The 15,944-nt window shown below is 47.3% G+C and overlaps 1 long non-coding RNA gene across 2 annotated transcripts in view; it reads left to right on the plus strand.

Moving 5' to 3' along the window:
- The first annotated feature begins 3,925 nt into the window (after positions 1–3,925).
- Positions 3,926–15,944, plus strand: part of LOC144376289 (uncharacterized) — a 109,830-nt gene continuing 97,811 nt past the window's right edge. For both annotated transcript variants that reach the window (XR_013436584.1, XR_013436583.1), the window contains exons 1-2: positions 3,926–4,147; positions 4,547–4,658. This is a non-coding gene — a long non-coding RNA (uncharacterized LOC144376289). The remainder of the gene's footprint in view (positions 4,148–4,546; positions 4,659–15,944) is intronic.

Genomic DNA, 15,944 nt, shown 5'->3' on the forward strand with positions numbered 1-15,944 from the left:
TTGCTTTTCTCACTCTGCCCTGTCTCCATGGAGCCACAGCTAGATCAAGAAGCGACCTTGACTGCGAGTTCAGAGCCCAGCACATGTGAGCTGGGGAGTGGGAGGACGCAGCCGAGACTCCAGACAATTGGGCTCTGGGGCTCAGATTCCACAGGGATGCTCAAGCTCCACTTCTCTCCAGGTGCCACTCGATAGTGAGGCAAGGTCACAGCCAGTGGCTCCTCGTGGGCCACAGGCAAGTGAGATTTCCAGGCTCCTGCTTTACCACCAGGACCTAAGGCCTGGCTAGTACTTGGGTCTGGGGACAGGGAGGGAGGCTTCCAGGAGTAGAGAGAGGAACACGGACCAGACGGCCCTGCTGACTACCCCCATTGCAAGGTCTCACCTGGCTTCCAGGCCCCACTCAACAATGACCTCCAAGCGGGTTCAGCTTCACCTGGGTTGGAAATGACCTCTCCTCCATCCGCTTCCCAGAATGTGCATCTAGGTCTCCCTGAGTACGTCGTAGCCCCTGTTCATCATATGGTCACCTTTGGAAAAACTTTTATTATACAAATACTAATATGTGCTCAATGAAGGAAAATTTCGGAACAAAAAGAAGAAATAAAAGTCACTCATAGATCTTCTGTCTGGGCTCATCCATCGGCAGTATTTAGGTTTGTGTCTATTTTCTCTGCCACATCCAGACCTTTAAAGGCCAATCCAAACCTCACTTCCTCTCTGGGAGCCACTTCAATGCTTATCATACAACTGGGACCATTAGGAAATTTTAAACAAGCAGATGAATAAAGAAGAAAATAAACAAAAGGTTGAATTAAGAGAAGGTCTGAGAAAATTTTTTCCTACTAGACAAGTGCTGCAGAGAAGGAGCCAGGAAGAAAAAGGCAAATCATGAGACCTCAGAGGCATAGGCACCCGCCTGGCCCTCCCCAGCCTTCTCTGCTCCCAGCAGGGCAAGATCGATGCCAGGAAGTGAGCAGCACGCAGTGAACTGGCCAGACCCAGCCAAGGACCATCAGCGGAAACGCAGAAACCCAAGCCCCGGTCCCACCTTGTGACTTGGAAATGTCAGCCGCGGCTTAAGGGAAAAGAGGATTCATGGAAACAACCAAGTCAGGGTCACCATGTGCGTGCAGTATTTCAGGCTCAGCAAGCAATCTGGCAGGTTGGAACCTCTCATGAGTGGGTTCCAGGAAATCTGATTTTAGCAGGGCCGTTGACACGGGAGGACGTCCCCGTGTCCTGCCCCTCACTGGGTGGAAGATCATCATTGATTTATCTGAAGCAGAAACAGCAGGACTCCACATCATGTCCTGGAAGGCTGCCTGGGCAAAGACAGAAAATTAGCAGATGTTTGCTATTAATTCCAGTCCCACACCTCCCTGCGGGTCCCTGCAAATTGCAGGCCTTCTTAAGAGGAGCTTCTCCATGGTAAAATAGAGCTGATGTTTTTTTTTTATGGGGTGTTCGCATTCTCAATTATAAAAACAACCTTCATATCACGAAACTCATTAATCACACTCCTGTGCAGAACATGCTAGGTGCTACAGGAGGTGAAAGAAGTAGACCAATCTCTATATTTGGTATATCTTCACATCAGATATTTAGGGAGGCCTTACTATGGGCCAACACTCTGCGAGGAGCTAGACCTCCCAGCAGATTGCACCTCGTGTGCCTTTTAAAGTGAAAAGACAAGGCTCAGGGAGGTTAAATAACCAGAGTTGCACAGCTGGTTAGAAATTTGATATTAAAACAAAAGAAAAGAATTTTAACCGTTGCCAGGCACAGGGACACACGCCTATAATCCCAGTGGCTCAGGAGGCTGAGGCAGGAGGATTGTGCATTCAAAGCCAGCCTCAGCAACTCAGTAAGGCCCTAACAACTCAGTGAGACCTTGTCTCTAAATAAAATACAAAAAAGGGCTGGGGATGTGGCTCAGTGGTTAAACTCCCCTGGGTTCAATTCCCAGTACCCCGCCCTTCTCACAAAGGGCCCTTATTTGAAAGCTTGGAGGGGCTCGTCTTGAGGGTCAGCAGGAAAGCCAGAGACACAGAACTCAGAGTGGAGCCCAGGCCCCCAGCCCTCTCCTTCTGTGAATGCTCCAGGTGAACCAAGGACACAGCTGGAACTCAGGCCTGGACAATCTCAGCCACACCATATTCTGATGACTCAGTCTCCTATCCTCTGCCTGGTCTTCATTGCCTACACCACATGCCCAGAGAGAGCACTCAGGAAACACGGCTACTCCCCAGCCCAGGCGATTCCCCCGTTCTCCTTGGGGGCCCAGCACACAGGCACAGCCCAGATCAGTAAGCTCCACAGTCTCTATGCTGAGATGGGAGGCAGCAGGATCCCATAGACTGCCTCTGTCTCCAGCTCACCCTGTTGCCTTAGCAACAGCATCTGCACCTCCTTCTGGGCATGTTCTGGACAGGGCAGGTGCTGAGGCTCTCTGGATGCTGCTCTGGAGGCCTCACACAGGAGCTGCAGGAAGAGCTATTCCACAGCAGCCTCTGCTGCTCAGCTCTGCCCTTGTTGCCTGCAATGCAGGATAGTACACTGACCAGGCACAGGGGTGAGTTCCAGGAGGCCCCATTCAGCATGCCTGGCCTCTGCAGGCTGGAGGCAGGAAGTGATCCTGGACTGAGGGCTTTGTGCCAGGCAAGTGCTCTACCCCTGAGCCACAACCAGGCACTCTCCTTCGTTCTCTTAGCCACATGGCAAGGATGTGTGACCTCCACTGCCACTTGGGCAGTGAGCCACATACAGGCTGAAGACCCTGGGCTCCTGTGCAAAGCCCAGCCAGAACCATGCTCATGTCCTCTGCCCCTGCTGCAGGACCTGCTGGGTGACGTGACTCCTGAGAGCTAGTGGAAGCAGCAGCCTCCTTCAGCCTCGTCTGTGGCCTTGTGCTTGGACTGAACCCTGTCAGGGCACTTCTCTGAAGAGAGAAGAAAACTCAGATTCATTCCATGCAGCAAATGATGTCACCGAGCACCTCCTGGGTGCCAGGCTTGTCACTGAGCACTTAGGACTCCAAAGGAACAAGCAGTTTGCTCCGTTGGACGTTCCTCTGACTGAGTTAAGGCTCACTCTATCCCAGGGATAGAGTCACTGACCACCAGATCCCAAAGTGACACCCCCACCCTCCAACCAGTCTCCAGATATACATTCACATCCACCCAGAGAAGGTTCCCTTCTCCCCAAAACTGGGGCAGGTAGCCAGGACCAAGGGGAGAAGAACAGCCAGCGCCACCCTGGCTGTGGAGAGGGGAGAACGCCCCTGGGCTCGGTGCAGATGGCTTCAGGACAGAGGCCAAGACTTCTGGACAAAGGCTTGGGTGCTGACAGGGAGCCTTGAGAGCAACCAGAGCAATACCCATGGCCTGCCACAAGCTGACGGACGCAGAAGGAAAGCCACGCACATCCCTGAGACACGCACAGCCAGTGAGGTCCTGTCTCCACAGCAGGGAGTTTGGGGACACACTCCACCCACAGAAACTCATTTTCTGAACTGATATGGTTAACTCTCTCTCTCTCTCTCTCTCTCTCTCTCTCTCTTTTTTTAGGTACCAGGAATTGAACCCAAGGGCACCTTTCCACTGAGTCACATCCCCAGCCCTTTTTAGTTTTTGAGACAGGGTCTAGCTGAGTTACGGAGGTTGGCTTTAAACTTGTGATCCTCATGCCTCAGCCTCCTGAGCTATTGGGATTGCAGGCATGCACTACCAAGCCCAGCACATGGTTAATTCTTTTTTTTTAAACATTTTTTTTAATATTTATTTTTTAGGTGTATATGGATACAACACAATACCTTTATTTTTACGTGGTGCTGAGGATTGAACCCGGGTTCCGCCCGTGCTAGGCGAGTGCTCTACCGCTGAGCCACAATCCCAGCCTGTTAATTATTAAGGGAAAAGGCGAAAGCTCCAAACTAGCTTGACAGTAGGATTCTTGCCACCAAAGCCTGAGAAAAAACATGTCGGCATTTTACCTTCTTCCCTAAACAGGACCCGATCATTCCTTTCATGAATAGAAGATTACTCAACAGTCTTTCAGATTTCTACAAAGCAACTTTTATCTGCACTGTGACATAGAAGTGAGGGGCTGGATTTCCACCAGGAGAGCCCAAACTTCCCAGGCCAAGGTAGGAATCTGCAACACACTTTCAACCCCAGAATTCAGGCTCCGGCTTGGATTTCTGCTTTCCTCTGAAGAATGGCTCACCCCTGCACAGGCTGTGGGCTTGCTCCACAGACCTGAGGATGCAAGCAGAAGGTCTGATCAGGAGCCCCGAGGGCAGCCAGGCCATGGGGCACAGCTTCAGTGTGCAGGGACATGACCCACAGCATGGGAGAGTTGTTTGGTTTGGTTTTTTAAGATCACTTTCACAAGAGCTCATCTTTAAACAACAGAGAAATGCTCTTAGAGTCAGACCATCGGTAACATGGAGTTGAATTATCCTCACATTAAAAACATAGAAAATTAGACCTGGCATTTGCTGGAGGTCTCAGGAACCCTCTAATTCACAGACTTTATTTTTCAGTGGCAGATCTGATGGGCCAGGGCTTGGTAGAGCACCTGCCTACCTGCATGAGACCCCGGGTTCCACCCAGCACTTCAAAGACACCCCGAAACCCGAAGCCTCCACCATAATGGTAAGTATGATCAGTTGTCACTATTGCTGTCACTGTGAGTCTGGTGCTGGATCGTGACCTCACGGGAGTAAGTTTGCTGGGCTTGTCTCCAGAGCCTCACAAACCAGGTGGCTGGGACAACAGAAATTTATTGTCTCATGGTTCTGGAGTGGAGGAGCCTTAGATTTGGGTGGTGCTTCTTCCTTCTGAGGACAGTGGGGGACAGCTCTGTCTTATAGTCCCTCTCCTGGCTGTAGTGGCTGGAGTCACATCTGGGGTCCCTTAGCTCACAGGAGCCCCACCCCGTGTCTGCTGTCTCTCTGTGTGCGTGTCTGCACGGCTGTCTCTGGCGAGGCCTCTCCTTTCATAGGAACACACCAGTCATATCACCTCAGGACTCACTCTGATGACTCAGTGGTACTAATTCTTTTTTCTTTTTAAATAATTTTTCGTTGTAGATGGACACAATGCCTTTATTTCATTTATTTCTATGTGGTGCTGAGGATCGAACCCAGTGCCTCCACATCCCAGGCAAGTGCCTACCACTGAGCCACAAGCCCAGACCTCAGAGGTACTAATTCTATCTGCAGTGAAACTATATCTCTGTAAGATTGCGTATGGAGGACTTCAACTTAGGAATTTGGGGGTACACAATCCAACCCATCACCAGAGTCTACCTGCACTGGATCTGATCCTCAGAGCAGGGCTGCAGGCTGCAGGTGTGATCTGTATTCTATGGAGAAGGGGCCCAGCCAGGCAGTGTGAGCAGCATGGATCTGCAGCTGCTCACCCTGCGTCTGGAGCCCAGCCCCACCTCCCACGAGTTACCAAAAGCAGAATGTTCGTTAACTCCATGTTCGTTAACTCCAGTGCGTCAGTTTCTTCATCTGTAAGGTGGGGATAACACAGGTCCAGAATTCAAAATGTTAAGAGCTCTAAATGCCCCCAGTTTTATTTATCATGCAGTTGGCAGCAAAACCTGACCTGAAAAAAGCACATTTGAAACAAAACCCTGTCTTGAGTTGGCCCAAGGCTCCCTGCCAGCTTTATTCATGCAACATGTACATTCACAGAAATATTAGTATGTGACTAGAGGCACAGGGAGTTATGATGTGCACATGGGATGACCTTTATCAAGTCCCCCACTTCCCACACACTAAACTCTGCTGGCCTCAGCTCTGACTAAGGGACTGTGGGCTCGGCATATGTCGCAGGGGTGGGACGAGGATTGAATGGATGAGTATGCCTGCAGGGCTTAGCATATTACCTGCACTTAGTAGGCACCATTAAATGTGGCAACCATAACTCTCTTGTCCAAAGTCAAGGAAGATTCTGGTTCCCTGGGTGCAGCACACCTGACACGGAGGCCACGTTTCTGTGTGTGGCAGTTCCAGGTCCAGGGCTCAGTCCTTTGACCTGTAAACCAGCCTTGCACAGGGCACGGGAGCAGCCTCTGCCTTCTGAGATGACCGTAGATGAAATCGGGTTTCCCTGCTCAGGAATTAGTCTGCTTGAGCTACTGTAGCAAAATGCCAGAGGATGGGTGGCTGTAAACAGACCTTAGCCTTCTGTGGTTCTGTAGGCTTCCCGGGGATCCCAGGCCAAGGTGTCGGTGGGCTGCCTTCCTCCAAAGGCTTTCCTCTTCCATCTTCTCCTGCCTTAGGTGCTCTTCCCTCTGTGAGTCTGTGCTGTAATTTCCCCTGACTGTAAGGACAGTGGTCATATTGGATTAAGGCCCACCCTAATGACCTCATTTTAACTTATACCCCTTTAGAAGCCCTGTCTCCAAATACAGCCGCATTCGGAGGTACTGGAAGTTGGGGTTTCAACATGTGACTTTGGGGATCTCTAATTTTAGAAACTAGATGGATTTCCATGCCCACCAGATGCATCCCTGGTGCTTGCTGAATGGTCTCTGCCGGGGTTTCCAAGTGTGCCCAGGACCCCTGCAAGTAGGTCACTGGAGCCTTTAATAAAAATAAGCCCGCTGCTCACCCCTGTGACAGGGTCAGGGTGGTGGGGGACAGCTCTCTGTTTTCTACATTCATATGAAGTTTTAGCTTAATTAAGGAAATCCAAGGAAAACTGAAAGGTCACCTCCTACCCCCACTGAAGTCCCCAGGTGAGGGCCACCCAGCAGAGCCAGAGGGAGGAGGCAGCCAGCTGTGGGAAGCAGTTCATCCTCGGGTGCCCTGGGAGGTGCCCTGGAAGGCCTGGACAGAACCTGCCGCCCCACACAAGGCCAGCCTCCTGGCTCTGGGTGTCCCTGCCCTTCAGTGCAGAGACCTGGCCACAGGGAAGCCTGGAAGGGCTGTGGGAGGTGGTCCTCCCAGCATGGCCAGCTCTGGAATTGTGCCCAGAGGGAGACCGTGGGCAGTATTTCCATCCCACCCCCAAGGTCCCCCAGCCCCGAGAAGGGAGTAACACCTGAGCCTGAATATGCTAAGTTAGGCACAGGTAGCAGGGCCCAGTGCTGGACCAGGAGCAGAGGGTGAGGCAGGTGCATTCAAGTGCTGACTTTGCTGGAAGCTTCCGGTGACGCCAAAGGAGGACGTAAGCTGCAGGCTAATGCTGGCTCTGTGAGCTCATCTGGGGGAACAGGGTTGTCAAGGGCATGAGCACAGCATTTTCACACGTCAGCCAGCCCATGTAAGCCCCGTGGAGTGGGGGTCTGCTGCAGGTGTGCATGTGTGCTCTCCCGTCCCACGCCTGTGTGGGGTGGCTGCCAGTCTCCCATGCAAAAACCCCAGCAAGGCAGCTGGTGAGTGGGACTCCAAGGGAAGTGGTTTTCCTAGCGCCATGACAACAGGCACCCTCCACCGCAACACAGCAGCCGTCCTCTTTCTCTGCTGGTTCCGGCTTCAAATTTTTGTTTCTCAAAATACTCGCCTGGCTGGCCACGGTGACAGTGACGCACCTGCACAGGCTGCAGGGAGCAGGCGGAGGAGCTGTCAAGGGCTCGCACAGTGCCTGAAGTCCTCGCGTCACACGTTGTTCCTGTCCAAGGGAGGTGTTCTCGCTCTGTCAAAGCTGGAGTTGCCAAAGAAAGCAAAGTACTTGAGGTGTGTCAAACTTTGACACCTGAATCCCACAGTTTGAGGAAACCAGGCAGGCTCCCTACCACTCTCCCTGTGGGCCTCCATCCAGGGCAAGATAGGCCACAGGGTCTCGGGGCCCGGGAAAGCAACGTTCACCCACGTGGGTCTGACTGGTGTGTGTGGGGGTGGTTCTACGAATCCTGAGTAGATAAAATGACTGCAGAACTCTTCCAAAGTAGGTCATTTGGAGATCCCCTTGTTTGTGAATTTGACTTAATAAAAATGAAGGGTCAAGAGTTTTACTGTCAATTAAGCTGTTCATTGGGTGTCTATTTTTCCTCTTGAATTTTGCAGGCCATAACAGTGTATATTGGGAAGTAGCCCGGAGTCAGACCTGGGTTCAAACTGTAGACTCAGTGCTTATTAGCTGTGTGGACTCAGCCAAGTTACTTGCCTTGCTCAATTCATTTCCTTAACTGTCAAAATGGGATCCATGTTCCCTTCCAAATTAGATGCTGCATGTGGAAGGTGTCAGGGCAGAGGCAGGCTGGTAAATGCTCCCTGTCTTTCCATCTCTCCCATTTTCTTCCGTGATTTGCAATGGGCATCAGTTCTGCCTAACTAGTTAGTGTTCTAACAGTGGCACATCTCAGCAAGTGGCTTTGCTTGCATTTAGAACATGTCAATCATTCTCCAAGAAGTAATGATGGGAACCTACCCTGAGCTGGGCAGCAAGCCGCCCAAGTCTGATACAGTGATCTACACAAGGGTAGAGGAGTGGTCTGTTTTTAGAGTCCTGTGGGCAGTGGGTTTCCTTTTGGATGGCGTGCAACAACCGGAGACTGGCCTCAGGGCACGTGTGAGGCCCGCCCATTGCTTCCTTCCTGCCCCTTCCCCAGCAGCACCTAGCAGGAGACCTGCCTGCCCTCTGTTTCCACACTTGCTGGCTCCCCCTCTGGTCAGTCCACCCGTTTTGCTTTCGGTTTCCCTTTGGACTTTACTGGAAGTAGAGCAGATGTCGGTTCAGGACACTCCTCATTAGCCAGGTGATTGTGAGCAGTCCTCCACCTCTTCAAAATGCAATCTTCTCATCTGTGAATGGGAACACTCCCCACCTCCCGGTTGTCAGGCTGCTGTGAGTAACACCCTAAGGTCACAGGGAAACATTTTGTAAACTGTAAAGTGCCAGGAAGAACAAGATCATTCCAACCTTTTCTTATGTGGACACCATTGTTGGTGGGGATGTACAGCCACCAGGAAAAACAGTATGGAAGTTCCTTAAAAAAAAAAACAGAATGACCCGTAACATTCTTGAGATAAATACTGAGGGTGGCACAGCTGGGTCATGGTGGCAGTCCATCCTGGTCTCTATGGACTCTCCAAACTGGCTTCCACGGTGGTTGTTCTAATTTATGATCCTACCACAGTGCGAGAGAGTGCTCCTTCTGCTCCTGTCCTCTGCAGGAGCATTTGTAACCTTGATGGCTGCCGTTCTGACTGGTGTGAGAAGGAATCTCAGTGGTTTTGCTTTACATTTCGCTAATTGCTAACGGTGTGGAACATTTGTTGGCCACTGGTTATTTCTTCTGAGAAGTGTCTGTTGAGTTCATTTGCCCATTTGTTAATTGGATTATTTGTATTTTTGCTGTTAAATTTTTTGAGTTCTTAAGGATTCTGGAGATTAATCCTCTGCTGGAAGAATGGCTGGAAGATTTCCTCCCATCCAGTAGCTGCTCCTCTCAGTCCTAGTTCTTCCCAGGGCTTAGCAACAGTGTTTCAACTGGACCTCAGCCCGCGTGTCCATTTTTGCTTGTGCTTCCTGTCCTTCTGGAGTCTTGACCAAGACATTGTGGCCTGAGCCAAGATCTCAAAGCGTTTCCCCTGTTTTCTTCTAGTAGTTCCAAAATTTCAGGTCTCATATCAATGTCTTTTATCCATTTTGAGTTGAGTCTTCTGCATACAGTTTTCTTAGCACTGTTTATTTTTTTAATTTAATTTAAATTTTTTAAAACATCTTAATTTTATTTTTATGTGGTGCTGAGGATCAAACCCAGCCCCCTCCCCCCCCCCATGCCAGGCGAGTGCACTACCGCTTGAGCCACATCCCCAGCCCTCAGCACTGTTTATTAAAGAGTCATTTCTCCAATAAATGTCTTTGGCATTCTTTTGGGGAATCAGTTGGTTGAAGATGGGTAGATTGATTTCTAGGTCTTCTGTTCCATTGGTCTATGTATGGGTCTGTTTTCATGCCAATCCCATGCTGTTTTTGTTACTATGGCTCTGCACTTTTTTTGTTTTGTTTTGTTTGGTTTTGGTTTTGGTTGTTGTTCTGATTAGTTATACATTACAGTAGCCTTTTGCGGGGGAAGGGGATAACTGGGGATTAAACTCAGGGGCACTTGAGCCACATCCCCAGCCCTATTTTGTAATTTATTAAGAGACAGGTTCTTACCGAGTTGCTTAGCACCTCACTTTTGCTGAGGCTGGCTTTGAACTTAAGATCTTCCCACCTCAGCCTCCAGAGCTGCTGGGATTACAGGCATGTGGCACCACACTCGGCGGACAGTAGAATGTTTTTTGACACATCACACACAAATGGAGTGTAACTTCTCATTCTGCTGGTTGCTGTACTGTGTTTTGAAATCAAGGATCATGATGCCTCTGGCATTTTTCTTTTTGCACAGGATTGCTTTGGCTATTCAGGATTTATTTTGTGTGTGTTTCCAGATGAGTTTTAGAATTGTGTTTTCTAGTTCTGTGAAGAATGTCATTGATACTTTGATGGGGATTGTACTGAATCTGTAGATTGCTTTGAGTAATGTAGCTTATTTTAGCAATATAAATTCTCCCAATCCATGAACATGGGAGTACTTTCCACCTTCTAGTGTCTTCTTTGATGTCTTTCTTTAGTGTTTTTTTTAGTAATTTTCATCATAGATGTCTTTCATATCCTGAGTTAGGTTTATTCCTATGTATCTTGTATTTTTTGTAGCTGCTGTGAATGGGATTGCTCTTCTGATTTCTCAGTGAGTTCATTATTAGGACATAAAGAAGCCACTGATTTTTATGAGTTGATTTTGTCTCCTGCTACTCTTGAATTTGCTTATCAGTTCTAATAGTCTTTTGGTGGAGTCTTTAGCATTTTCTACATATTAAATCATGCCATCTGCACACAGGGATAATTTGATTTTCTCTTTTCCTATTTGTAGGCCTTTCTGTCTCTTGTCTGATTGCTGTGGCTAGAATTTCTAGTGCTCTATGGGAAGACATATGGTGAGAGTGAATACCTGGGTCTTGTTCCTGATCTTAGAGAAAATGTGTTTAGTTTTGCCCCATTAAGCATGATGTTGGCTTTGGGTTTGTTAAATATAGACTTTATTATGATGATGTGTGATTCCTCTATGCCTACTTTATTCAGGGATTTTATCATAAAGGAATGTTGAATTTTGTCAGGTTTCCCCCACCCCGCTGCATCTAAAGTGATGATCATGTGATTTTTATCATTGATTCTACTTAGGTACTATATAACATTCACTGATTTGTGTGCATTGAACCATACTCCCATCCCCAGAATGGAATCAACTTGATCTTTTTAATGTCTTGAATTTTATTTGCAAGTATTTTGCTGAAGATTTTTGCCTCTATGTTCATCAGGGATATTAGTCTACGGTTTTCTTTTTATTGTGTTCTTCCCAAGTGTTGGCAGCAGGATAATACTGGATTCCTAGGATGAATCTGGGTGTCTTGCCTTTCTCTTTTATGGAATAGCTAAATTATGGAATTAGTGTTAGTTCTTTAAAAGTCTAGCAAAATTTAGCATTGAATTCATCCAATCCTGGGCTTTTCTTTATTGGGAGACTTTTTGTGACTGCTTCACTGTCATTACTTGGTTTTGACATACATATGTGTTTTATATCCTCCTAGTCCAGTTTTAGTAGGTCTTATGTGTCCACAAATTTGTCCATTTAAAAAAATTTTCCCATTTATTGTCATATAGTTTTCCAAAATGTTTCTTAATGATCCTTTGAATTTCAGTGGTGTCTGTTGTAATGTCTCTCTCTTTTTTTTTTTACCTCTAATTTTATTTATTTGGGTCCTCTCTCTCTTTGTTTTGGTTAGTTTAACTAAAGGTTTGTCAATTTTATTTATCTTTTCAAAGTTTTAGTTTCCTTGATCCTTTGCATTGCTCTCTTCGTCTCTATTTTACTTATATCTGCTCTGATATTTATTATTTCTTTTTTTCAAATGATTCTGTGTTTGGTTGGTTCTTGTTTTTGTAAGACCTTGAGATACATCATTAGGTTATTTATTTGAGATCCCTAGAATATTTTATTTCAACATCATTGCTGTGGATTTTTCTCTTAGTATTGCTTTTTCTGTATCCCACAGGTTTTGGTATGCTGTTTCTATTTTCATTTGATTCAAGGAATTAAAAAATGTCACCTCTGATTTTTCCAATGAACCCTGTATTTGTATAATAACCACCATTTCTCTTGCTATTGAGTCCTACTTTGATTTCATTATGATCAGATAAGATCCAATAAATTATTTCAATTTAAAAAAAAATTTTATTAACATTTGCTTTGTAGTCTATTTTGGAAAAACTTTGCTGTTCTGATGAGGAGAGTGTGTATTCTGCAGCTGTGGGATGGAATAGTCTGTGGATGTCTGTCAAGGCCACTTCCCATCCCTTGAGCAAGGTGCTAGGCACCGGGTGGTAAGGTATCCTGCTTCTCTTTCTTCATTATTGTCCATAGTCTTTGGAGTTCACCAGGTTTCATCTTCTGTGCTGTCGATTTCCAGGGCTTACCACCCAGGGCTTTTCAAACCTCTTGCTTTGTTTCTATCCTATGGAGGAATAAACTAGTGTTGGGTGTCTCTATTCCGCATCTTCCCAATCATTCTCTCTTCTTAAGCGGAGACATCATCTTCTCCTGCCCTGAAACTCAGAGTCATTCCTGATTCTCTGGCCTGAAGACTCCAGGACCCACCCACCCCCAGCTCCCCTGTATCAGCTCCCCTAGTTCTTAGTCTTCAGACAAGACTGAATGATACCCCCAGATTCCGTGGACTGCCAGCCTGCAGGTGGCATGTTGTGGGGCTTCTCAGCCTCCATAATCTTATAAGCCAACCACAGTGACAACTCTCATCCTAGGTGTCTATGTGTCTCCTATAGGTTCTGTTTTTCTGGAGAACCCTAATATACAGATGTGGGTAATGAAGCCACACCAAGAATCATAATCTAATTGTTCATTCATTACCACCATTTCTGTGCAGAGTCTAGTTCTTAGCAAAGTGCTTTTCATCCTTTACTTCTGGGGAGTCCCTGGGGTAGAATGTCACCAACAACTCAATGTCCAGACACCAGGCACTGCTGCTTTCCCTGCTCTGTCATCTTGCCGTGGCAAAGCTGCCCTGTGGAATGTCAAGCAGAGAAGATACCTGAGAGCTGCCATGCTTGCCAACAGGGGTCCCATTACGGGAATTCCGAACTGTCTTTTGAAGCATTAGCTCTTAGTGAGAGCTCTGCGCAGATATCAGATATGGGTCCAGCATGGGGCTGGGCTAAGGATAGATCCCAACCACTGTTACCAGTGTCCTCAGGCTATCTTTCCTTCATCATGGATACTCTGCCACATGGTAATCTTACCAGGACTGGCTTCTTGCAGATGCTCAAGAGAGGAGGATTCTCCAGGCCCCCACAGAGTTTCCCTATTGGTATACTAGTTGTGACTCAATCCTAGGACAGGCTCCAGACTGCGCTCACTAGGCAGATGAAGCAATGAAGGATCAAGAGCTTCCAGCAACTTACCAAAGGTCACATAGCCCACAGGTGGCAGAGGCAAGAGCCAAACCCAGAGTGAAGTCCTGACTTCACCTTCCTTCTGATCAAACATGACATGTTACTGTTGTTATGACTCCATAGTGTTCACACAGGAGGGCACGCGTGCACTGTTTGCTGTACAGTCACTTTTCTCCTCCCCAGGGGTTTAGTTAAGTCTGCTGCTTGGTTTTCATTGAGAATTACATTTTGGGCATGAAAAATGGGGTTCCTTGCTATTGAGCTTTTCTTTCCACCCCCAGCTGCTCTTCCAATGGACATACAATTTATTTTGGTGTCGCTTGGCTCATAGTTAAAATGTGGTGCTTATACACATGACACAACAAGCAAGTCTGGGTTACAGCAAGAAGTCACTTTAGCCAGAGTTCATCAGTTACAGAAAACATGCATTCTTTGACTTGGTCCCCAAGTCACCTGGTCACCCTGCACCAACCCTCTGCTCCAGCCTTAACGTCTACATCTGACCGGCATTCTCCTCAGTCTTCCCTGAGCTGTAGCCGGTGCCCGATGTGGGCTGGGGCCTGTGCTGCCATGTGTCTGCCCCAACCAGCTGACCCCCATGACCTGGCACCTACCCTCTCTCCTCCTTGTACAGGAACTCTTGCCTGTTCCAGACTCCAGCTGTACCAGCCCCACTCACTAGATGAGAAAACTCTGGGGGTGGAGGTGGAAGCACATGAGACTGTCTTGGCCTGAGCTGACCACTTCCCAGAGGGTGGGCCTCTATCCTGGAGGGCTCCTTTATTTTTTTAAAAAATTTATTTATTTATTTATTTATTTATTTTTATTGGTTGTTTACAACATTACAAAGCTCTTGACATATCATATTTCATACATTAGATTCAAGTGGGTTATGAACTCCCAATTTTTACCCCAAATGCAGATTGCAGAATCACATCGGTTACACATCCACATTTTTACATAATGCCCTATTAGTAACTGTTGTATTCTGCGGCCTTTCCTATCCTCTACTATCCCCCCTCCCCTTCCCTCCCATCTTCTCTCTCTACCCCATCTACTGTAATTCATTTCTCTCCTTGTTTATTATCCCATTCCCCTCACAACCTCTTATATGTAATTTTGTATAACAATGAGGGTCTCCCTTCATTTCCATGCAATTTCCCTTTTCTCTCCCTTTCCCTCCCATCTCATGTCTCTGTTTAAAGTTAATCTTTTCTTCCTGCTCTTCCTCCTTGCTCTGTTCATAGTTGCTCTCATTATATCAAAGAAGACATTTGGTATTTGTTTTTTAGGGATTGGCTAGCTTCACTAAGCATAATCTGCTCTAGTGCCAATGGAGGGCTCCTTTATATACCAGTAGCCACAGTTCCAGGTTCTCAGATAACTGGGGAGCTGAGCCTTCAGACTGGACTCCTTAAAGACCTTCCTGTGCATCTGACCCACACCCCACATTCCCAGCCTCCTATTCTCTGTTTGCACTTGTCACCACATGAATACCATGTGACTGCACCTGCCCCAGAAGAAAGCTCTCTTGTCTCTTGGCGTGAGCAGAGCTTGGCCCATGGCTGTGCTCAGTCACTGCTGAATGGATGACTGGAAGGCTCAGCCTTGGTCCAGGGCCAGAGCACATACCAAGGTGCTGAGCAGACCAGGGCTTCTGGTTTCTCAGCTGTCACAGAACCTAGCGGCCTCAGGCAGTGAAGGATGATTTCCAACCCCCCCTCTCGGTCACAGCAGGGCCTTGTCTACCAGTATGTCTGGAGGGCGGTCAGGTGGCTCTCCTCCCAGCTGCCCATCACCCGCTGAGTTCCCTCCTCCTGCAGGGCCCCAGAGCCTTCCCACTCCCCAGCTGAGCTGCAGGCCCATCACCTCCTGAGTGCTCCTCTTTGCACACCCAGCGCTGGCACAGGGCAGAGAAGCCACCAAGCTCATGATAAGAATCCAATGAATAAATGAATACCTGGGATTCCACAGGCAGAAAGGGCCACTCCCTGCTGAATGAATGCTGACTCACACTCGGCCAGGGTGACTTTATTTCCTTTTATCATGATTAATGATTTTTTTCCAAAGAGTTTTTCAATTCTGAGATTTAATTTTTATACATTGTAAATTTCAAAACATAGAAAATAATACTCTTTCCAAAAGACCACAAATTTTAAAGGAAAATTGGTGATTCTTTCTTTCCCTGGGCCATAAATATCTCCTTTTGCCTAGGGATAGTTTTTTTTTTTTAAATTATATGGGAATGTTTATGACATTAAAAATAAAATCTGTGAAGAAAAGCTGATGTTGTCTTCACCATCTCTGTGTACTCAGGATAATTAAACTTTCTATTTATTACAAAGGGTTTTCTTCTATAAGAAATAACTGATTACCCAGTTTTTCTTGGATTTAGGAGAGGGTGTTTTTTTTTTTTTTTTAAAAAGAGGAAATATGCAGAGGAAAATTAAGATGATTGTCTTTATT

This window comes from Ictidomys tridecemlineatus, chromosome 3, assembly GCF_052094955.1.
Source record: "Ictidomys tridecemlineatus isolate mIctTri1 chromosome 3, mIctTri1.hap1, whole genome shotgun sequence".
NCBI lineage: Eukaryota > Metazoa > Chordata > Mammalia > Rodentia > Sciuridae > Ictidomys > Ictidomys tridecemlineatus.